At 53.8% G+C, this 21116-nt stretch overlaps 9 non-coding genes across 9 annotated transcripts; all 9 read left to right on the top strand.

Annotated features, from left to right (window-relative positions):
• Nucleotides 1–369: 369 nt before the first annotated feature.
• Nucleotides 370–462, top strand: LOC149750077 (small nucleolar RNA SNORD116). Its single transcript, XR_016392373.1, has one exon. It is a non-coding gene; the product is annotated as a small nucleolar RNA SNORD116 (small nucleolar RNA).
• Nucleotides 463–2400: 1938 nt separating this feature from the next.
• On the top strand, nucleotides 2401–2493 carry LOC115803973 (small nucleolar RNA SNORD116). Its single transcript, XR_004024777.2, has one exon. It is a non-coding gene; the product is annotated as a small nucleolar RNA SNORD116 (small nucleolar RNA).
• Nucleotides 2494–4431: 1938 nt separating this feature from the next.
• LOC115803975 (small nucleolar RNA SNORD116) lies at nucleotides 4432–4524 on the top strand. The gene has a single exon (XR_004024779.2). It is a non-coding gene; the product is annotated as a small nucleolar RNA SNORD116 (small nucleolar RNA).
• Nucleotides 4525–6460: 1936 nt separating this feature from the next.
• On the top strand, nucleotides 6461–6553 carry LOC115803976 (small nucleolar RNA SNORD116). The gene has a single exon (XR_004024780.1). It is a non-coding gene; the product is annotated as a small nucleolar RNA SNORD116 (small nucleolar RNA).
• A 2752-nt stretch (nucleotides 6554–9305) lies between these two features.
• LOC149750076 (small nucleolar RNA SNORD116) lies at nucleotides 9306–9398 on the top strand. Its single transcript, XR_016392363.1, has one exon. It is a non-coding gene; the product is annotated as a small nucleolar RNA SNORD116 (small nucleolar RNA).
• Nucleotides 9399–12173: 2775 nt separating this feature from the next.
• LOC115803983 (small nucleolar RNA SNORD116) lies at nucleotides 12174–12266 on the top strand. Its single transcript, XR_004024786.1, has one exon. It is a non-coding gene; the product is annotated as a small nucleolar RNA SNORD116 (small nucleolar RNA).
• Nucleotides 12267–14992: 2726 nt separating this feature from the next.
• Nucleotides 14993–15085, top strand: LOC115803927 (small nucleolar RNA SNORD116). The gene has a single exon (XR_004024739.2). It is a non-coding gene; the product is annotated as a small nucleolar RNA SNORD116 (small nucleolar RNA).
• Nucleotides 15086–17169: 2084 nt separating this feature from the next.
• On the top strand, nucleotides 17170–17261 carry LOC115803968 (small nucleolar RNA SNORD116). Its single transcript, XR_004024772.1, has one exon. It is a non-coding gene; the product is annotated as a small nucleolar RNA SNORD116 (small nucleolar RNA).
• Nucleotides 17262–19704: 2443 nt separating this feature from the next.
• LOC115803979 (small nucleolar RNA SNORD116) lies at nucleotides 19705–19796 on the top strand. Its single transcript, XR_004024783.1, has one exon. It is a non-coding gene; the product is annotated as a small nucleolar RNA SNORD116 (small nucleolar RNA).
• The last annotated feature ends 1320 nt before the right edge of the window (nucleotides 19797–21116 follow it).

Below are 21116 nucleotides of genomic sequence, written 5' to 3'. Positions count from 1 at the left end.
GATTTATGTCCACTTTTCAGGTGCAGTTGCTGTGCAGGGGTGGCCGTCAGGAAAGGCAAGAAGACTTTCGCGTTATCTGATGACTGGAGGTGGTAAGGAGAACTGGAAAAGTGAGGTGGGGGCTGGTTGCTAAGCATGGTCCTGGATGACTCAGGAAGGTAGGCGTTCACCCACCCTAAGCTGTGCCACTGGATATTAGGTTTTCCTCAGACGGGCCCAGTGGCTTCAAGAGTAGATTGACTGTTGCTCTTGCAGAGTGGCCTGATGGCTGTGGATTCCCCAGGTTTTTGGAGTACTAGGAGGTCATGGCTCCTCTGCAGACCCGCATGGCATGCCCGGTTGTGTTGTGCAGCGTCCCAGCACGTGCTTGGATCGATGATGACACCCTTGTATGCATTCCATGGAAAATCTGAACAAAATGAGTGAGAACACTCTACCGTCTCCTCATCGAGTCTGAGGTCCAGCACGTTTCCTCTCTCGGGCGTAGGGGACAGTGAGGAGCGAGGTAGGTAACCTGGGTAGAGTTGTGTTCCCATTCCCGGAGGACTGACGCCCAAAGGGTGTCTTGCAGGACGTAGAGAAAATAGATATGCTGATGCGTCTGTGCCGCTCTCCTGGAGGATAGGTGAGTTATGCTAACATGCCCTTTGGCCACTTTGTTCCCTTGTTTGGGAATGTGCAAAGCGAAAAGTGTTTCTCCCACAGGGCATGGTGCGTCCGGCACATGAGGCACGCAGGGCTTTCGAAGAGCCAGAGATTTATCTGGAGCAGCCTGTTGGCGGAACAGCGACGCCGACACCGTTGCGATGCCGGGTGCGCTGCCGCAGACAGGCACTGTGCCCTTTGAAGCTTCCAGGTCCCTTTGGGTGGCAGAGGTCTTCCGTTGGCAATCTGTCTGTAGTTCTCGGGGAGAGTGCCTTTGATCTCTGTGAGGTTCTCTGTAGTGTCGCTGCGGCAGTGGAGAAGTGCCGGGATCCGTGGGGTAGGGTCAGTGTCATCAAAGCAGACATGCTTGCGATATGTCATCCCTGGTGTAGCATTTCCCCTTGTTTGCACAATGTCTGTGGCTTGCAATAGGGTCGAGTTGCCCCGTGGGCAGGAGGAGGCAATGGAGGACGAGGCTGGCACGGATTTGTTCGTTTCTTCAGGGTTCAGGGCCGCCAACCCTGCTGGGTGGTTGCTGGCGAAACATGGCAGGGATGGGAGCCTAGTTTCTGCTGTGGGGTCTGAACTTGGGTCATGGTTGTTGAAGCCCACCACTTCGTGTGGTGGGCATTCCTATGGGTCCACAGAAAGTGATTTGTCCTAGTTGGCGAGAATTGGCACATAGGCCGAAATTCGTTATCCCCTTGAGTGGTGCCGGGCTGCATCTTGCCCGGAGCCTGCTGCAGGTCAGGGTCGGCCCGACCAGCGGAGGTTGTCTTGCCTCCCGGAGTGCTGGAAGTGGCCCCAAGTGCACATCAGGTGTGCTACTAGCTGGCAGCTTCTCCGGGTCCATGTATATGCCACACCCACGGCCGGGAGGCAAGTCTGGTTAGGTCTTTGTGCTTTGGTCAGAAGGCTTGGCTGTGGGAGAGCGGGAATCCGTGGCCTACTTCAACAGCCTCCGGGTTTCAGAGTTCGCATTCAGCCTCTTGAAGCTTGAAGGGGTCTTTCTCCATTCGGGGGGGCTGTGTCCAATGCCAGAGCGCTGTGTATAAACTGTGGCTTTTACGCTTCGGTGTCTCTGCAGAGGGCCTTAGGGACACTCGGAGACCAAGGTGCATATTGAGCGGAAAACAAAGAAGCCCAGAAGCACGTCCTCGTGAGCTGTGACAATCACACCCGCGCACACGCGTGAACACACACATAGACCCTCTCACATACCGGGCAACGTACGTGACTTGTGTACTGCAGTCATGCTGTCAGACAAACAGTGAGTTCTCAGTAAGGGTAGAGGTCCTTGGGAAGCAGGGTCCGAGCTCAAGCCCAGGTAAACATTGGCATGAATCACGTTCTCTGAGGACCCCGGTCTAATTCTGAAGAGTGCGTGATTTATGTCCACTTCTCAGGTGCAGTTGCTGTGCAGGGGTGGCCGTCAGGAAAGGCAAGAAGACTTTCGCGTTGTCTGATGACTGGAGGTGGTAAGGAGAACTGGAAAAGTGAGGTGGGGGCTGGTTGCTAAGCATGGTCCTGGATGACTCAGGAAGGTAGGCGTTCACCCACCCTAAGCTGTGCCACTGGATATTAGGTTTTCCTCAGACGGGCCCAGTGGCTTCAAGAGTAGATTGACTGTTGCTCTTGCAGAGTGGCCCGATGGCTGTGTATTCCCCAGGTTTTTGGAGTACTAGGAGGTCATGGCTCCTCTGCAGACCCGCATGGCATGCCCGGTTGTGTTGTGCAGCGTCCCAGCACGTGCTTGGATCGATGATGACACCCTTGTATGCATTCCTTGGAAAATCTGAACAAAATGAGTGAGAACACTCTACCGTCTCCTCATCGAGTCTGAGGTCCAGCACGTTTCCTCTCTCGGGCGTAGGGGACAGTGAGGAGCGAGGTAGGTAACCTGGGTAGAGTTGTGTTCCCATTCCCGGAGGACTGACGCCCAAAGGGTGTCTTGCAGGACGTAGAGAAAATAGATATGCTGATGCGTCTGTGTCTCTCTCCTGGAGGATAGGTGAGTTATGCTAACATGCCCTTTGGACACTTTGTTCCCTTGTTTGGGAATGTGCAAAGCGAAAAGTGTTTCTCCCACAGGGCATGGTGCGTCCGGCACGTGAGGCACGCAGGGCTTTCGAAGAGCCAGAGATTTATCTGGAGCAGCCTGTTGGCGGAACAGCGACGCCGACACCGTTGCGATGCCGGGTGCGCTGCCGCAGACAGGCACTGTGCCCTTTGAAGCTTCCAGGTCCCTTTGGGTGGCAGAGGTCTTCCGTTGGCAATCTGTCTGTAGTTCTCGGGGAGAGTGCCTTTGATCTCTGTGAGGTTCTCTGTAGTGTCGCTGTGGCAGTGGAGAAGTGCCGGGATCCGTGGGGTAGGGTCAGTGTCATCAAAGCAGACATGCTTGCGATCTGTCATCCCTGGTGTACAGTGTCCCCCTGTTTGCACGATGTCTGTGGCTTGCAATAGGGTCGAGTTGCCCCGTGGGCAGGAGGAGGCAATGGAGGACGAGGCTGGCAAGGATTTGTTCGTTTCTTCAGGGTTCAGGGCCGCCAACCCTGCTGGGTGGGTGCTGGCGAAACATGGCAGGGATGGGAGCCTAGTTCCTGCTGTGGGGTCTGAACTTGGGTCATGGTTGTTGAAGCCCACCACTTCGTGTGGTGGGCATTCCTATGGGTCCACAGAAAGTGATTTGTCCTAGTTGGCGAGAATTGGCACATAGGCCGAAATTCGTTATCCCCTTGAGTGGTGCCGGGCTGCATCTTGCCCGGAGCCTGCTGCAGGTCAGGGTCGGCCCGACCAGCGGAGGTTCTCTTGCCTCCCGGAGTGCTGGAAGTGGCCCCAAGTGCACATCAGATGTGCTACTAGCTGGCAGCTTCTCCGGGTCCACGTATATGCCACACCCACTGCCGGGAGGCAAGTCTGGTTAGGTCTTTGTGCTTTGGTCAGAAGGCTTGGCTGTGGGAGAGCGGGAATCCGTGGCCTACTTCAACAGCCTCCGGGTTTCAGAGTTCGCATTCAGCGTCTTGAAGCTTGAAGGGGTCTTTCTCCATTCAGGGGAGCTGTGTCCAATGCCAGTGCGATGTGTATAAATTGTGGCTTTTACGCTTCGGTGTCTCTGCAGAGGGCCTCAGGGACACTCGGAGACCAAGGTGCAGATTGAGCGGAAAACAAAGGAGCCCAGAAGCACGTCCTCGTGAGCAGTGACAGTCACACCCGCGCACACGCGTGAACACACACATAGACCCTCTCACATACCGGGCAACGTACGTGACTTGCGTACTGCAGTCGTGCTGTCAGACAAACAGTGAGTTCTCAGTATGGGTAGAGGTCCTTGGGAAGCAGGGTCCGGGCTCACGCCCAGGCAAACATTGGCATGAATCACGTTCTCTGAGTATCCCGGTCCAATTCTGAAGACTGCGTGATTTATGTCCACTTCTCAGGTGCAGTTGCTGGGCAGGGGTGGCCGTCAGGAAAGGCAAGAAGACTTTCGCGTTGTCTGATGACTGGAGGTGGTAAGGAGAACTGGAAAAGTGAGGTGGGGGCTGGTTGCTAAGCATGGTCCTGGATGACTCAGGAAGGTAGGCGTTCACCCACCCTAAGCTGTGCCACTGGATATTAGGTTTTCCTCAGACGGGCCCAGTGGCTTCAAGAGTAGATTGACTGTTGCTCTTGCAGAGTGGCCTGATGGCTGTGGATTCCCCAGGTTTTTGGAGTACTAGGAGGTCATGGCTCCTCTGCAGACCCGCATGGCATGCCCGGTTGTGTTGTGCAGCGTCCCAGCACGTGCTTGGATCGATGATGACACCCTTGTATGCATTCCTTGGAAAATCTGAACAAAATGAGTGAGAACACTCTACCGTCTCCTCATCGAGTCTGAGGTCCAGCACGTTTCCTCTCTCGGGCGTAGGGGACAGTGAGGATCGAGGTAGGTAACCTGCGTAGGGTTGTGTTCCCATTCCCGGAGGACTGACGCCCAAAGGGTGTCTTGCAGGACGAAGAGAAAATAGATATGCTGATGCGTTTGTGTCTCTCTCCTGGAGGATAGGTGAGTTATGCTAACATGCCCTTTGGCCACTTTGTTCCCTTGTTTGGGAATGTGCAAAACTAAAATTGTTTTTCCCACAGGGCATGATGCGTCCGGCCCGTGAGGCACGCAGAACTTTCGAAGAGCCAGAGATTTATCTGGAGCAGTCTGTTGGCGGAACACCGACGCGGACACTGTTGCGATGCCGGGTGCGCTGCCGCAGACCGGCAGTGTGCCCTTTGAAGCATCCAGTTTCCCTTGGGTGGCAGAGGTCTTCCTTTGGCAACCAGTTTGTGGTTCTTGGGGACCGCGCCTTTGATCCCTGTGAGGTTCTCGGTAGTGTCACTGTGGCAGTGGAGATGTGCCAAGATCCGTGGGTTAGGGTCAGTGTCACCAAAGCAGACATGTTGCGATCTGTCATCCCTGGTGTACAGTGTCCCACTGTTTGCACTGTATCTGTGGCTTCCAATAGGTTCGAGTTGCCCCGTGTCCAGGAGGAGGCCTCGGAGGACGAGGCTGGCAAGGATTTGTGCATTTCCTCAGGGTTCAGGGCCGCCAACCCTGCTGGGTGTGTGCTGGCCAAAAATGGCAGGCATGGTAGCCTAGTTTCGGCTTTGGGGTCTGAACTACGTTCATGGTTGCTGAAGCCCACCACTTCCTGTGGTGGGCATTCCTATGGGTCCACAGAAAGTGATTTGTCCTAGTTGGCGAGAATTGGCACATAGGCCGAAATTCGTTATCCCCTTGAGTGGTGCCGGGCTGCATCTTGCCTGGAGCCTGCTGGAGGTCAGTGTCGGCCTGACCAGCAGAGGTTGTCTTGCCTCCGGGAATGCTGGAAGTGGCCACAAATGCACATCAGATGTGCTACTAGCTGGCAGCTTCTCTGGGTCCATGTATATGCCACACCGACGGCCGGGAGGCAAGTCTGGTTAGGTCTTTGTGCTTTGGTCAGAAGGCTTTATTGTGGGAAAGCAGGAATCCGTGGCCTACTTCAACAGCCTCTGGGTTTCAGTGTTCGCATTCAGCCTCTTGAAGCTTGAAGGGGTCTTTCTTCGTTCTGCGGGGCAGGTTCCAAAGCAGCGTGCTGTGTATAAACTGTGGCTTTTACGATCCGGTGTCTCTGCAGAGGGCCTCAGGGACACACGGAGACCAAGATGCAGATTCAGAGGAACACAAAGGAGCCCAGAAGCGCGACCTCATGAGCAGTTACAGTCACATACGCACACACGCGTGAACACACACATAGACCCTCTCTCATACCGGGCAACGTACGTGCCTAACATTCTGCAGTCATGCTGTCAGACAAACATTGAGTTCTCAGTAAGGGTAGAAGTCCTTGGGAAGCAGGGTCCGGGCTCAAGCCCAGGTAAACATTGGCATGAATCACGTTCTCTGAGGACCCCTTTCCAATTCTGAAGACTGTGTGATTTATGTCCACTTCTCAGGTGCAGTTGCTAGGCAGGGGTGGCCGTCAGGAAAGACAAGAAGACTTTCACGTTGTCTGATGACTGGAGGTGGTAAGGAGAACTGGAAAAGTGAGGTGGGGCCAGGTTCCTAAGCATGGTCCTGGATGACTCAGGAAGGTAGGCGTTCACCCACCCTAAGATGTGCCACTGGATATTAGGTTTTCCTCAGACGGGCCCAGTGGCTTCAAGAGTAGATTGACTGTTGCTTTTGCAGAGTGGCCTAAGGGCTGCGGATTCCCCAGGTTTTTGGAGTACTACGAGGTCATGGCTCCTCTGCAGACCCGCATGGCATGCCCGGTTGTGTTGTGCAGCGTCCCAGCACGTGCTTGGATCGATGATGACACCCTTGTATGCATTCCATGGAAATTCTGAACAAAATGAGTGAGAACACTCTACCGTCTCCTCATCGAGTCTGAGGTCCTGCACGTTTCCTCTCTCGGGCATATGGGACAGTGAGGAGCGAGGTTGGTAACCTGTGTAGAGTTGTGTTCCCATTGCTGGAGGAATGACGCCCAAAGGGTGTCTTGCAGGAAGTAGAGAACATAGACATGCTGAGGGCCAGCATCCCCTGTTGACATGCATGCAAATAGCACTCACGGCTCCAGACTTGGAGGGGCTCCTGTCTGATGGTCGACTGTGTCTGCCCCTAAACTGGGTCGTCTATGAATATCAGGTCACTGCTGAAAGACCGTTGAGGGAATGAGAGCGGTCAGGCTCTCCTGCTGGTCTTCAGAGTCGGAGTGTGTGCTGGTGTAGGGCCAGTGAGCTTGCATCGTGGAAGGGTGTGCTTTGGCTGGGATCGCACTTTGTGCACGCTGCTTCGGGGTTTAGCTCTGGAAGCCTTAAGGAGCAGGCTTCCCTTCTTGGTGCCTGGAGCATGAGGCCAGGCCTGTGGCCCTCCCTGTCATTGGGTTTGGCGCATTGAGGTTCTTGAGTGTCCGATGGGGCTGTAGCAGTGCGTGGGTGTGGGCCGGGGTTGGGTGTTGACAGAAAGGGGCTGATGGATTAGGTGGTGCCCATGTCAGCTCCTCTACTGCATCTCCTAGCACAGTCGTGGCACTAAGTGTGCCATCGTGGAGTGGGGTTAGCACCGAGTGCTGCATTTAAGCCTGCGTGGTTGCTGTTTCCTGGAGAGGAAGGTAAGGCATTATGAGGAAATTTCCTGTGTGATGTCGTGGGATGGGCTGTGATCATTCAGTTGCTGATGCTGGTCATGGTTTCCCAAGGAGGTCTCCTTTTCCTGATGGGCTGGCATCAGCTGCCTATGAAGGGGATGGCTTTCGATGTTTATGAGGACGCCTGCGATGTAGGTAACCTGCGTAGCGTTGTGTTCCCTTTTCCGGAGAAATTATGCCCAAGTGGTTTCTTGCGGGACGTAGAGAAGATCAACATTCTGAGGCATCTGTGCCAGTCTTCTTGGGGGTAGCTCAGTTATATGAACATGCCCTTTGGCCACTTTGTTCCCTCATTTGGGAATGTGCAAAGGGAAAGTGTTTCTCCCAGAGAGCGTGACATGGCCAGCCCGTGTGGCACACAAGCCTTTCGAACAACCAGAGCTTTATCTGGAGCAGTCTATTGGCGGGGCAGAGATGCGGGCACTGTTGTGATGCCAGGTGCGCTGCCATGGACAGCCACTGTGCCTTTTGAAGCTTCCATGTCCCCTCACGTGGCAGAGGTCTTCCGTTGGCAATCTGTGGTTCTCGGGGACAGTGCTTTTGATCTGTGTGAGGTGCTCTGTAGTGTCGCTGTGGCAGTGGAGAAGTGCCAGGATGCATGGGGTGGGGTCGGCGTCATTATAGCAGACATGTATGCACTCTGTGTTCCTTGGTGTACAGTGACCCCGTGTTCACAAGGTGTCTGCGACTTCATGTAAGGGCGAGTCACTCTGCGGGCAGGAGGAGGGCACTTAGGACGAGGCTGTCAAGCATTTTATCATTTCCTCTGGGTTCAGGGCCGTGAAACCTGCCGGATGGGCGCTGGTGAGACGTGCTCGGGCAGATGGCCTAGGTTCCCCCATGGGGATCCAACCTGGGTCCTGCTTGGTACAGTACACCACTTCCCGTGATGGACATTCCCACGGGTCCTCAGAACGTGATTTGGTCTCGTTGGCGAGAATTGACATTTGGACCGTATTGCGTTAGCCCTTTGAGTGGTGCTAAGCTGCACTTACCTGTAGCCAGCTGCAGATCGGAGGTTGCCTGCCCATCAGAGACTCCCTTGCTTCCGGAAGCACTGGGAGTGGCCCCAAGTCCACATTAGGTGTAGACTATTAGCTGGCAGGATCTCCATGTCCACATACATGTGACATCCACTGCCAGGAGGCAGGTCTTTTCCAGTCTTTGTGCTTTGGTCAGAAGCCGTAGCTATGGGAGACCGGGAGTCTGTGGCCTATTTCAACAGCTCCTGTGGGTCAAAATTCGCATGCGGCCTCCTGCAGCTGACAGGGGTCTTTCTCATTTCTGTTGGGGGTCCAACCAGGGTGTTGTGTATAAACTCTGGTGTTTACTGTTGGAAGCCTCTGCAGAGGGCCACAGGGACACACAGAGAGCAAGACGCATATTCAGAGGCACACACAGGAACCCACAAGTGCGTCCTCGTGCACAAAGTCACGAATACACACATACAGCATCTCACACACTGGTCAGTGTACGTGTCTAACTTCCTACAGACATGCTGTGAGACACAAATCAATACTCGGTAAGGGATAGAGGTCCTTGGGAAGCAGGTTCAGAGCTGAAGCCCAAGTAAATATTCACAGGGATCATGTTCTCTGAGGACCCCGGTCCACTTCTGAAGCCTCGGTGATTTGTGTCCACTCCTCAGGTGCAGTTGCTCGGCAAGGCTGGCTGGTGGCAAAAACAAGAAGACTTTCATATGGTCTGATGACTGGATGTGCCAAGGACAACTGGAAAAAGTGAGGCGGGCGCATGTTGCCAAGCGTGGTCCTGGATAACTCAGGATGGTAGGCATTCACTCACACTAAGATGTGCCATGGGACATTAGGTTTTCCTCAGATGGGCCCAATGGCTGCAAGAGTAGATTGACTGTTGCTCTTGCAGAGTGGCCTGAGGGCTGTGGATTCCCCAGGGTTTTGGAGTACTAGGAGGTCATGGCTCCTCTGCAGACCCGCATGGCATGCCCGGTTGTGTTGTGCAGCGTCCCAGCACGTGCTTGGATCGATGATGACACCCTTGTATGCATTCCTTGGAAAATCTGAACAAAATGAGTGAGAACACTCTACCGTCTCTTCATAGAATCTGAGGTCCAGCACATTTCCTCTCTCGTGGGTAGGGCACCATTAGGAGTGAGGGCCATCGTCCCCTTGTGACACGCATGCAAACACCATCCAGGGCTCCAGCATTGGAGGAGCTCCTGTTTGAGGGTGGACCATGTCTGCACATAAGCTGGGTCATCTGTGAGTCCCATTCCCTGCTGAAAGGCCGTTGAAGGAATGCGAGGTGGCAGTCTCACCTGCTGGTCTTCAGAGTCAAACTGTGTGCTGGTGTAGGCCCAGTGAGCTTGCAGCTTGGGAGGTGTGTTTTGGCCGGGATCTCGCTTTGTGCATGACGCTTCGGAGGATGCTTCTGGAATCCAAAATGAGCAAGCTTCCCTTGTTGGAGCCTGGAGCCTCCAGCCAGGCCTGTGGCTCTCCCTGTTGTTGTGTTTCACACAGTGAAGTTCTTGAGTGCCCGGTGGGCCTGGAGCAGTGGGTTGGTTTGGGCTGGTGATTGGCGTCGGCGGAAGGGGCCTGATGGATTAGGCCTCGGTGTTGCCATTGTCAGCTCCTCTACTCCAATTCCCGACACAGTGTTGACGTCAAGTTGGTCATCATGGTGTGGAGTGAGGACCGAGTGCTGTATTTAAGCCTGCGTGGTGGCTGATGGACTGGACATAACATTAAGGCATGATGAGGAGGGGTCCTGTGTGAAGTTGTGGCATGGGCTGTCATCATTGGGTTGCGGGCACTGGCCTCGGCTTACCAGGATGTGTCATGTTCATGATGGGCTGGCATCAGCTGCATATGGAGGGGATGGCTTTGCCCGCTCATGTGGATGCCGTCAGGTCGGTAACCTGCAGGAGTTGTGATCTCATTGCTGGAGGAATGACGATGAAAGGGTGTCCTGCAGGATGTAAAGATGATAGACATGCTGAGGCATCAGTGCCGGTCTTCTTGGAGGAAGGTGTGTTATGCGAACATGCCCTTTGGCCACTTTGTTCCCTCATATGAGAATGTGCAAAGCGAAAGTGTTTCTCCCAGAGGGCATGATGCGGCCGGTCCATGTGTCCCGCAAGCCTTTCGAAGAGACAGAGGTATTTCTGGAGCAGTCCATTGGCGGGGCAGAGATGGGGGCACAGGTGCTATGCCAGGTGCGCTGCTGTGGACAGCCACTGTGCCCTTTGAAGCTTCCAGGTCCCCTCGCATGGCAGAGGTCTTACGTTGGAAGTCTGTCTGTGGTTCTTGGGGACAGTGCCTTTGATCTCTGTGAGGTTCTTGGTCGTGTCGCTGTGGCAGTTGAGAAGTGCCAGGATGCATGGTGTAGGGTCAGTGTCATCAAAGCAGACATGCTTGCGTTCTGTAATCCCTGGTGTAGAGTGTCCCCGTGTTTGCATGATGTCTATGGCTTCCAGTAGTTTCGGGTTGCCCTGTGGGCAGGAAGAGGTCACATAGGACGTGGCTGTCAGGCATTTGAGTGATCCCTCCGGGTTCATGGACGCGAAACCTGCTGGCTGGGTGCTGGCAAGTCGTGACCGGGAACGGGGTCTAGTTTCCGCCGTGCGGTTTGAACGTGGATTATGGTTGCTGAAGCCCACTACTTCGTGTGGTGGGTATTCCCAGGGGTCCACGAAAAGTGATTTGTGCCAGTTGGTGAGAATTGGCAGTTGGACCAAATTTCGTTAGCCCCTTGAGAGGTGCCAGGCTGCTTTTGACCTGCATCCAGCTGTAGATCGGTGTCCACCCGACCATAGGAGGTTCCCTTGCTTCCAGAATTTCTGGGAGGGGCCCCAAGTGCACATCAGATGTGCTACTAGCTGGCAGGTTCTTCAGGTCCACGTACATGTGACACCCATGGCCGGGAGGCAAGTCTGTTTAGGTATTTGTGCTTTGGCCAGAATGCTTGGCTGTGGGAGAGCGGTAGTCCGTGGCCTATTTCAACAGCCCCTGTGGCTCAAAGTTTGAATTCAGCCTCTTGGAGCTGATAGGGGTCTTTCTTCATTCAGTATGGGGGAGGGTCCAAAGCCAAGGCGCTGGAGGTCAAAGTTCGCATGCGGCCTCTTGAAGGTGATAGAGGTCTTTCTCCATTCAGTTGTAGGGTCCAAAACTAGTGTTCCTCATATAAACTTTGGCCTTTACTGTTCATAGTCCCTGCAGAGGGCCACAGGGACAGACAGAGACCAAGACGCGGATTCAGAGGCACTCACTGAAACCCGCCAGCCTGTCCTTATGCGCAGTCACAGAAAGACACATGCACATGCGTGAACACACACAAACACCGTCTCACACACAGGCCAACATACGTGCCTGAGTTCATGCAATTGTGCTGTCAGACATGCATTCTGTTCTCAGTAAGGGATAGAGGTCCTTCGGAAGCAGGTTCAAGCATCACACCCAGGTTAATATTCACATATATCATGTTTTCTGAGCACCCCGGTCCAATTCTGAAGCCTTTATGGTTTCTGTCCACTTCTCTGGTGAAGTTGCTGGGCAAGGCTGGCCGTCGGCATAGAGAAGAAGACCTTTCCATGGTCTGATGACTGGATGTGCTAAGGAGAAATGGAAAAAGTGAGGCAGGGGCATGTTGCTGACTGTGGCCGTGGATAACTCAGGACAGTAGGCAATCAACCACCCCAAGATGTGCCAATGGATATTAGGGTTTCCTGAGACGGGCCCAGTGGCTGCAATAGTGGATTGCCTGTTACTCTTGCTGAGTGCTCTGAGGGCTGTGGATTCCCCAGGTTTTTCAAATACTCCGGGGTCATGGCTCCTTTGCAGAGCCAAGCGGCCTGCCCTGTTGTGTTGAGCACTGTCCCAGTATGTGCTTGGATTGAAGATGACACCCTTGTATGCATTCCTTGGAAAATCTGAATTAAATGAGTGACAACACTCTACTGTCTCCTCATCGAAACTGAGGTCCAGCACGTTTCCTCCCTTGGGGGTAGGGTACAGTTGGGAGTGGAGGCCAGCGTCCCCTTTTTGACATGCATACAAACACCACCCATGGTGCCAGCATTTAAGGGGCTCCTGTCTGAAGGTCGACCATGTCTGCACCTTACCTGAATCGTCTATGAATCCCAGGTCCTTGGTGAAAGGCCAATGACGGATTACAAGGCGGCACACTGTCTTGCTGGTTTTAGGTGTCATAGTGTGTGCTGGTCCAGGCCCAGTGAGCCTGCGGCTTGGAGAGTTGTGTTTTGGCCATGTTTCCTCTTTGGTCGTGGCACTTTGTGGGGTGTTTGGAAGCCAGAATGAGCCAGCTTCTTTCGTTGTGGCCTGGAGCCCCAGGCCAGGCATATGGCCCTCCCTGTTGTTGCTTTTGCCGCGATGAGTTTCTTGAGTGCCCAGTGGGGCTGGAGCAGTGGGCAGGGGTGGGCTGGCGCTGGGTGTCGGCGGAAGGGGGCTGACGGATTAGGCCTCGGTGTTGCCCTTGTCAGCTCGTGTACTGCAACTCTCAGCACAGTGTTGGTGCCAAGTGGGTCATCGTGTAGTTGAGTGAGGACCGAGTGCTGCATTCAAGCCTGCATGGTGGCTGATGACCTGGACAGGAAGGTAAGGCATGATGAGGACAGGTCCTGTGTGATGTCATGGGATGGGCTGTCATCATTGGGTTGCAGGTGGTCGCCTCATCTTGCCTAGTATGTCCCTGAACCGTGAGGGTTGCCATCAGCTGCCTAGGGAGGAGAGGGCTTTTGCGGTCCAAGTGGATGTGTTGTGATTGGTGACCTGTGTCGACTGGGCACCCCTTGCCTGAGGAATGACACCCAAATGGTTTATTGTGGTGGGTAGAAGAGATCCAGTTGCTGAGGAGTTGGGGCTGGCCTCCCTAGGGGGAAGTGAGTTATGCAAACATGCCCTTTGGCCCCTTTGTTCCCTAGTTATGGAATGTGCGAGGCAAAAGTGTTTCTCCCAAAGGGAATGACACGGCCTGCCCAGGTAGCACGCAAGCCTTTCACAGGGCCAGATGTTTATCTGTGGAAAACCGTGGGTGTGGCAGAGATGGGGGCGATATTGCGATGCCATGCACGCTGCCATGGACAGCCAGTTGTGCTCTTTCAGGGTTTCAGTTCCCCTCCCATGGCAGAGGTCCTCCATTTGAAGTCTTTCTGTGATCCTTGTGGATGGCACCTTGGATCTCCGTGAGGTCCTTGTTAGTGTTGGTGTGATGCTGACGAGATTACAGAATGTATGGCGTGGGGTCGACCTCATCAAAGCCGACATGCTTGCTGTCTGTCTTCCATGGTGCTCAGTGTCTCCCATGTTAGCATGGTGTCTGTGGCTTCTTGTTGTGTCCAATCGCCTTGTGGGCAGGAGGAGGGCACGTGGGACAAGGATATCCAGCATCTGAGCATTTCCTCAGGGACCAGAGCCACGAATCCTGCCAGTTGTTTAGCTGGCCAGAACCTGGCCAGGAAGGTGGCCTAGTTTCCTTGTGCAGTTCGACCCTGCATAATGGTGGCTGAAGACCAACACTTCCCATGATAGGCATGCCTGTGGGTCCATGGAAAGTGATTTGGCATAGTTGGCCTTAAGTGGCACCTGGTCTTAAGTCCTTTGGCCCCTTGAGAGGAAGAGGGGCTGCATCTTGCCTGTAGCCAGCTGCAAGGCAGTGTCGGCCTGCCCGTGGGAGGTTCCCTTCTTCCCAGAGGTGCTGGGAGTGGCCAGCAAGTGCACATCAGATGTGCTAGGGTAGCTGGCAGGGTCTCCAGGTTTATGTAGACATCACACCCACAGCCAGGAGGCCAGGCTGGTCTCATCAAGTCTGTGTGCTTTGGTCAGAAGACGGTGCTGTTGGAGAGCAGGAGTCCATTGCTTATTTCAACAGTCTCTGGGGTCAAAGTTCGCATGCGGTCTCTTGAAGGTAGCAGGGGTCTTTCAACGTTCTGTGGCAGGGCCCGAGGCCATGGCTCTGTGTATAAGTTGTTGCTTTTCTTGTTTGAGGCCTTTACAGAGGGGTACAGGGACACACAGAGGTCCCGATGTGGGTACAGAGGCACACACAGAAACCCGCAAGTGAGTCCTCGTGTGCAGTCACAGTCACACACATGTGCAGGTATGTGCATGTACACATATACCCTCACACTCGCGGGCCCACCTACATGCCTACATTCCTTCAGTCATGCTGTCAGACACGCATTCACTCCTCCATAAGGGATTGAGGTACTTGGGAAGCAGGTGCCGGGCTTATCCCCAGGTAAATGTTGGCATGAATAGTGTTCTCTGAGTATGCCGGTCCAATTCTGAAGCCTGTGTGATTTCTGTCCACTTCTTAGGTGCAGTTGCTGGGCAAGGCTGGCCATCAGCTAAGACAAGAAGACCTTCACATAGTCTGATGACTGGAGGTGCAAGGGAGACCTAGAAGAAATGGGGCAGCCCAGGGTGCCGAGCATGGCTGTGGGTCACTCAGGACAGTAGGTATTCTCCCACTCCAAGATGTGCCATTCGATATTAGGGTTTCCTTGGGTGGTCCCAGTGGTTGCAAGCGTGGATTGACTGATCTTAATGCTGAGAGGCCTGGGTAGTGGCGATTCCCCAGGCTCTGGAGCTCTCCGAGGTCACTGGGTTCTCTGCAGACCCATACAGATTCACTGATCTTAATGCTGAGAGGCCTGCCCTTTGGGTTCTGCAGCATCCCAGCACATGCTCGGAACAATGATGTCTTCCTCATATGCATTCCTTGGAAGATCTACAGGAAATGATTGTGAACACCCTACCGTCTCCTTATTGAAACTGAGGTCCACTCCGTGGCTTCCAGAGGGAATGTAAGGAGAGTGTCATGTTGCAATTGCTGCCTTGGATATCCGCAGTCACATTGTGTGAGTTTAGTTGGCAGGATTCTTGTGGGGAGAAGAACCATTGGGAAAGAGCCTGAGATGCACATCCATGGAGGAAGGCTAGGGAGAGCATGTCATCTCTGGGCACCCAAGTTTAATCAAACTTCTGTGGTGAGGGTTGGCTCTGGAACCTTGCCGTGAGACGTTTTGATCTGGGGAGAAAGAGAAAGGCAAGGCAAGTGGGAAATAAATGTGACATGGTTGGCTAAGCCCATGGGTGGACTGGTGGGCGGATAGATTGACAATGGGCATAGGGTTCCTGGAACTCCTTTGGGATGCCTTCAGGTGCATTTGAAAGCATGTATAGGGAAGGATTATGGGTGCACGTTCATGAACCATCCCGCCCTTGGCCTCTCCTTTGTCAATTTGCATCATGGCGGGTCCCTGTGCCAGGTAGTAGTTGCCTTTGTGGCACAGTATGGTGTCTTCGCAAGAGGGCCAGTTTGGAGGCCATGGGGTTTTTTGACCCTGTCTGGCCACGTTCACCCTATGTTGAAAATGTGAAGGTGTTCCTCAGGACTCCCCAGCGTCATTTCTGTACCCAGCCCACACACTGTTCCCTGAGGATTAGAGCTCTTCCCGGAGGTCTTTGGGCACAACCCAGAAACAAGGGATTCGGCTTTCAAGGAGAGCCTGCAGGTTTAAGGGCAGAAGAGTTTTGTGGCACTGGGATCATTTTGTCCTGTCACCCACTGGTGGGCGAACCTGTGGTCTCCGGTGTGCCTGTCCTCAGGCCAGAGAAGTCATGCCGTTTCAAGAGTCCGGGCTGCTGGCTGCGTTTTCTTATTGCACGGCTCTGGCTGACACATTGGTTCTGGAGGACCTGGGTCTCAAGCTTTCTCCAAAGTTGTGGCACTGATGGGCCCAGCATGCGAAAATGCAAGGCGTCAAGTGAAGTAAGCCAGTTGCAGCAAGGGTCTTGTCCCGCAACTTTGGGCATTGAAATGGCTCTGATGCCATTCGCTTTCCGTATGGTCCAAGTAAAGGGGCTCTGGCTTGGCAGGAGGCCAGGAAGAATGCCAGTTGGTGAGTCCCATTGGTCAGTCCAGGAGTGCCTCGGGTGCCCTTTGTTGCGGGGCCCAGCGAGCCGCTTTTGAAGGAGGTCATCACTTTTGGCGAAGGGCCATTCCCTTCTGGAAAGTAACTGGGACAGCATTTCCCCTTGATTGTGAGTCCATTGTGAGGAAGCGTATGTGCCAAGAGCGGGTGTGTTTCCCTGGAGGGCAGTGGGTCTTAGGCTGAGGGGACCCAGTTCCCCTGAGGGTGTCTCAGGGGTTTAGGATGACATCATTATGCTTTGTCGGTGGGGAGGGCACCCAGGGTGGGAATTACAAGGCTCAAGACCAGGGGGCTGATGGACTACAGCGCACATTGTCCTGATGGACGCCTGCTCTGAAGGCATCCACGCCCCGATGCTTTCATGTTTGGCTGCTGACACACAGACAAAATGGGCAGCAAATTAAACATAGAGGCGACATAGAGCTCACATGTCTGGGTGGTATCACCCTTTCCCTCCGTGCGCCTGTGCACCCGTGTACCATCCTCAAGCATCCGTGTTTTCTATCACTCCGAGCCAGGTGGAGTGCCAGGGAAGAAAGGCCAGTGGCAGCATGTGACCCTCTGCATATTCTGTAATACCCAGCAAGTCAAGGAAGACATGGCAAGGCGAGGCAAGGCGAGGCGAGGCGAGGGAGTCTCAGATGCATGTTGGCATGCAGTCCGTGAGGTTACTGGTGGAACCCTCATTGCAGTAAACTGCACTTCTTTACAAAACATAGATGTTTGCCCACGGTACTTTTGCATCGGGGCTGCACCATAATCTTCTGGGGCTTTCCCAGGGAGCACAAGCTCCAATGCTCTGAGACTTGGCTGCAATTCCTGCCCCACCTCTCAGTTCTGGGCGCTCCTGAAGGCTGACAAGATTGAGTTCACTGGCCATCCTGCGGTGGAGGCTGCGACTTTGCACATCCAGCCTTTGAGCAGGTGCTTGGATTGATGATTACTCCCACAAATGCATTCCTTGGAAATCTGAACAAAATGAGTGAGCAATCCCTACCATCTCCTCATCAGAACTGAGGTCCAGCACTTGCCTCCCAAAGGGAAAGTAAGGAGAAGTTCATGTTTCATTTGCTGCATTGGGCGTCCACAGACACCTTGCTCATGTTGAGGGTGGCGGCATTCTCGTGGGGAGAAGAGCCATTGGGAAAGGTGCCTGGGATGCACATCCATGTGGGAAGGCTAGGGACAGCGTGCCGTCTCGGTGTGCTTGAGTCTAGCCAGGATTGCTGTCCCCTGCCTCAGTTGAGTGTGCAGGTGCCAGAGGAAGTGTGAGCTTGTGGCGGGCCTTGGGCCTGCCATTGAGTTCTACAGGCCTTCCCCACCCCCCGGTCATTGCTTTGTTCCCTCAAGGAAACAGGTGTCTCTACACTCAGGGTCAGAGCAGGATTCCTAGCCTAGGCCAGGCTTCTTTGTCATGGTCTGCTTAGGATATGTGATGCAGGGTAGGTATCTCCTGTTGATCGGGGGAAATCAAATGGGCCACTGTCCCCGGAAGTTGGGCCCAAGCTGATGGCTTCTCCTCGGGTTGTGTCCTCCTTATGTGTTAGTGGGCTGGGGGGCTGGAAAATGCCTTAGGCAATTCCCTGGGAAATCAAGCTTCTGTGGTGAGAGGTTGCTATTGCACCTTGCCGTGAGATGTTTTTATGCAGGCAGAGACAGAAGGGCAAGGTGAGCGGAAAATACCCATGAGTTTCTTGGCTAATCCCTCAGGTAGACTGGTGGGTGGATAGATCACAGTGGGCATAGGGTTCCCGGAAGGCCTTTGTGATGCTTTCAGGAGCGTTTGGAGGCATGTGCAGGGAAGGAATATGGGTGCACGTTCGAGGACCATCTCACTGTTTTCTTCTCCTTTGTTGATTTACTTCATGGCGGGTCCCTGTGCCGACGAATGGTTGCCTTCGTGGCTCAGTATGGTTTCTTCTCATGGGGGCTGATTTGGAGGCCGTGAGGTGTTTTGTCCCTGTCTGGCCACGTTCCCCCTGTGTTGAAGATATGAAGGTGTTCCTCAGGACAACCCAGCATCGTTTCTATACCCGGCCCACGTAGCGTTCCCTGAGGATTTGAGCTCTTCCTGGAGGTGATTGGGCACAAACATGCGGAAACAAGGGAATCAGCTGCCAAGGAAAGGCTACAGATTTAAGGGCAGGAGAGGATGTGTGGTGTGGGGGCCATTTGGTCCCACCACCAGCTGGTGCAGCGAGCTTGTGGTCTCTGGCATGCCTGGCCTCAGGCCACAGATGTCATGCCAGTTCAAGTGTCCATGCTGTTGGCTGGGTTCTCTTGTTTCACGACTGTGGGTACATTTTGTGCTGGAGGACCTGGGTCTCATGGGTCCTCCGAGGTCATTTCACTGACGGGCCGAGACTGCAAAATTGCAAAAACCCACGGCAAGTTACCCAGTTGCTGCAAGGGTTTGCGCCACAACTTTGGGCATTGGAATGGCTCCGATGCCTTTAACTTTGCGTGTGGTCAAAGGGAGGGTCCCCTGGCTTGGCAGGAGGCCAGGAAGTATGCCTGCTGGTGAGTCACCCTTGGTCAGTCCAGGGATTCCTCAGGTGTCCTTTGTCACGGGTCCCTATGAGCCGCATTTGATGGAGGTCATCACATTCGGCAAAGGGCCATTCGCTTGTGGGAGATCTCAGGGACCACACTTCTCCTTGAGGGTGAGTCCATTGTGAGGAAGTGTATGCTAAGAGTGGGTGTGTCCACCTGGAGGACAGTGGCTCTTAGGCTGAGGGGACCCACTTCCCCTGAGGGTGTCTCAGGGGTTCAGGATGACATCCTTATGCTGTGTTGGCGTGGAGGTCGCTCAGGGGGGTAATTGCAGCACCCGTATCAGGGGGTTGATGGGCAGCGGCGCTCTTTGTGCTGATGGCTGCATGCTCTGAAGGCATCTACATCACAATGCATTCACATTTGGCTGTGAACACACAGACAAGATGGGCAGCAAATGAAATTTTGAGGCGAGATAGAGCACGTATCTCTGGGTGGTATCACCCATTCCCTCTGTGCACCCATGCACCATCCTCAAACGTGCATGTGTTCTCTCACCCTGAACCAGGTGCATTGCCAGAGAATGAATGCCACCAGCAGCATTGGGCCCTCTGTATAGTCTGTGATACCTGGTGAATAGTGGACTTTGTGGCAAGGAGAGGCGAGGCAAAGGAGTCTCAGAGGGGTGTTGGCGTGAAGACCTTGAGGTTCCTGGTGGAAACCTTGTGGCAGTAAGCGGAACATCTTTGCAGAAACCTAGATGTTTGTCCACAGGATATTGTGCACCAAGAGTACACCATTACCTTCTGGGCTCTTCCTGGGGCACCCAAGCTCCAATGCCCTGAGACTTGGCTGCACTTCCTGCCCCATGGTTTGATTCTGGCCACTCCTGACTGCTGACATGATTGAGCTCACTGGCTGTCCCATGGTGGAGGCTGTGACTTTGCATGTCCAGGCTTTGAGCACGTGCTTGGATCGATGATGACTCCAAAAAATGAATTCCTTGGAAATATGAACAAAATGAATGAGAAATCCCTACCATCTCCTCATCAGAACTGATGTCCAGCACATAGCTCCCAAAAGAAGAGTAGAGAGAGGTCACGTTGCATTTAGCTATTGTGGGGATCCACAGCCACATTGTTCAAGTGGAGAGTGGCAGCCTTCTCTGGGAAAAGGGCCATTTGGAGAGGAGCCTGTTATGCCCATTCACCTAGGAAGGCTTAGGACAATTAGTTGTCTATGGGCAACTAAGTCTATCAAGGTCTTCTGTCTCCTGCCACAGTTTAGCGTGCATTCAGAAGAGGAAACATTAGCCCTTGGTGGGGCTCTGGCCTGCCAGTGAGTTCTAACATTCTCCCCCGCCCCCTATTCATGGCCTTGTGCCTTCAAGGAAACAGAAGTCTCTGTGCTCAGGGTCAGAGCAGGAGTCCTGGCCTAGGTCAGTCTTTCTTGTCATGTTCTGCTTGGGAGACAGGTTTCAGATTAGGTTTCTCATGATGAGGGGTGAAATCAAATGGGCCACTGTCCCTGGGAGTTGGGCCAAGCTGATGGTTCCTCCTCGGTTGTGATCTGCTTGTGTATTGTGTGCAGGTGAACTTGAATATGTCTTAGTCAATTCTCAGGAAAATAAAACTTCTTTGGTGAGGGGTGGCTCTGGCACCTTGCCTTCAGACATTTCGATCCTGGTTGAGGGAGAAAGGAAAGGCAAGCAGGAAATACACGTGAGATGGCTGGCAAAGCCCACAGGTTTACTGGTGGGTGCATAGATCGATGGTGGCCGTAGGGTTCCCGGAACACATTTGGGATTCCCTCAGGAGCATTTGGAGGCACGTGTAGGGAGGGAACACGGGAGCACATTTGTGGACTGTCCCGCCTTTTTCCTCTCCTTTGTCAATTTGCTTCATGGCGGGTTCCTGTGCCAGCGAATGGTTGCCTTCCAGACATGGTATAGTGTTTTTCATGGGGACAGATTTGGAGGCCGTGGGGTGTTTTGTCCATGTCTGGCCATGTTTGCCCTGTGTTGAAGATGTGAAGGTGGTCCTCAGTACAGCCCACCATCGTTACTACACCCAGCCCACATAGTGTTCCCTGAGGATTGCAGATCTTCCCAGAGGTCATTGGGCACAACCATGCGGAAAAAATGGAGTCGGCTGCCAAGGAAAGACTGCAGGTTGAAGGATAGGAGAGGATTTGTGGTGCAGGGGTCATTTTTCCTGCCACCTGCTGGTGCGTCGAGACTGTGGTATCTGGCGTCCCTGGCCACAGGCCAGACAAGTTATACCGGTTCAAGTGTCTAGGCTGTTGGCTGGGTTCTCTCGTTGCACAGCAGTGGGTAACACGTTGTTTCTAGAGGATCTGGGCCTCACGGTTTCTCCGAGGTCACG

Source organism: Delphinapterus leucas, chromosome 2 (assembly GCF_059928025.1).
Source record: "Delphinapterus leucas isolate spDelLeu-1000000601 "Yukka" chromosome 2, BTC_Dleu_Yukka2, whole genome shotgun sequence".
Taxonomy (NCBI): domain Eukaryota; kingdom Metazoa; phylum Chordata; class Mammalia; order Artiodactyla; family Monodontidae; genus Delphinapterus; species Delphinapterus leucas.
This window is presented reverse-complemented; position numbering and strand designations above follow the sequence as displayed.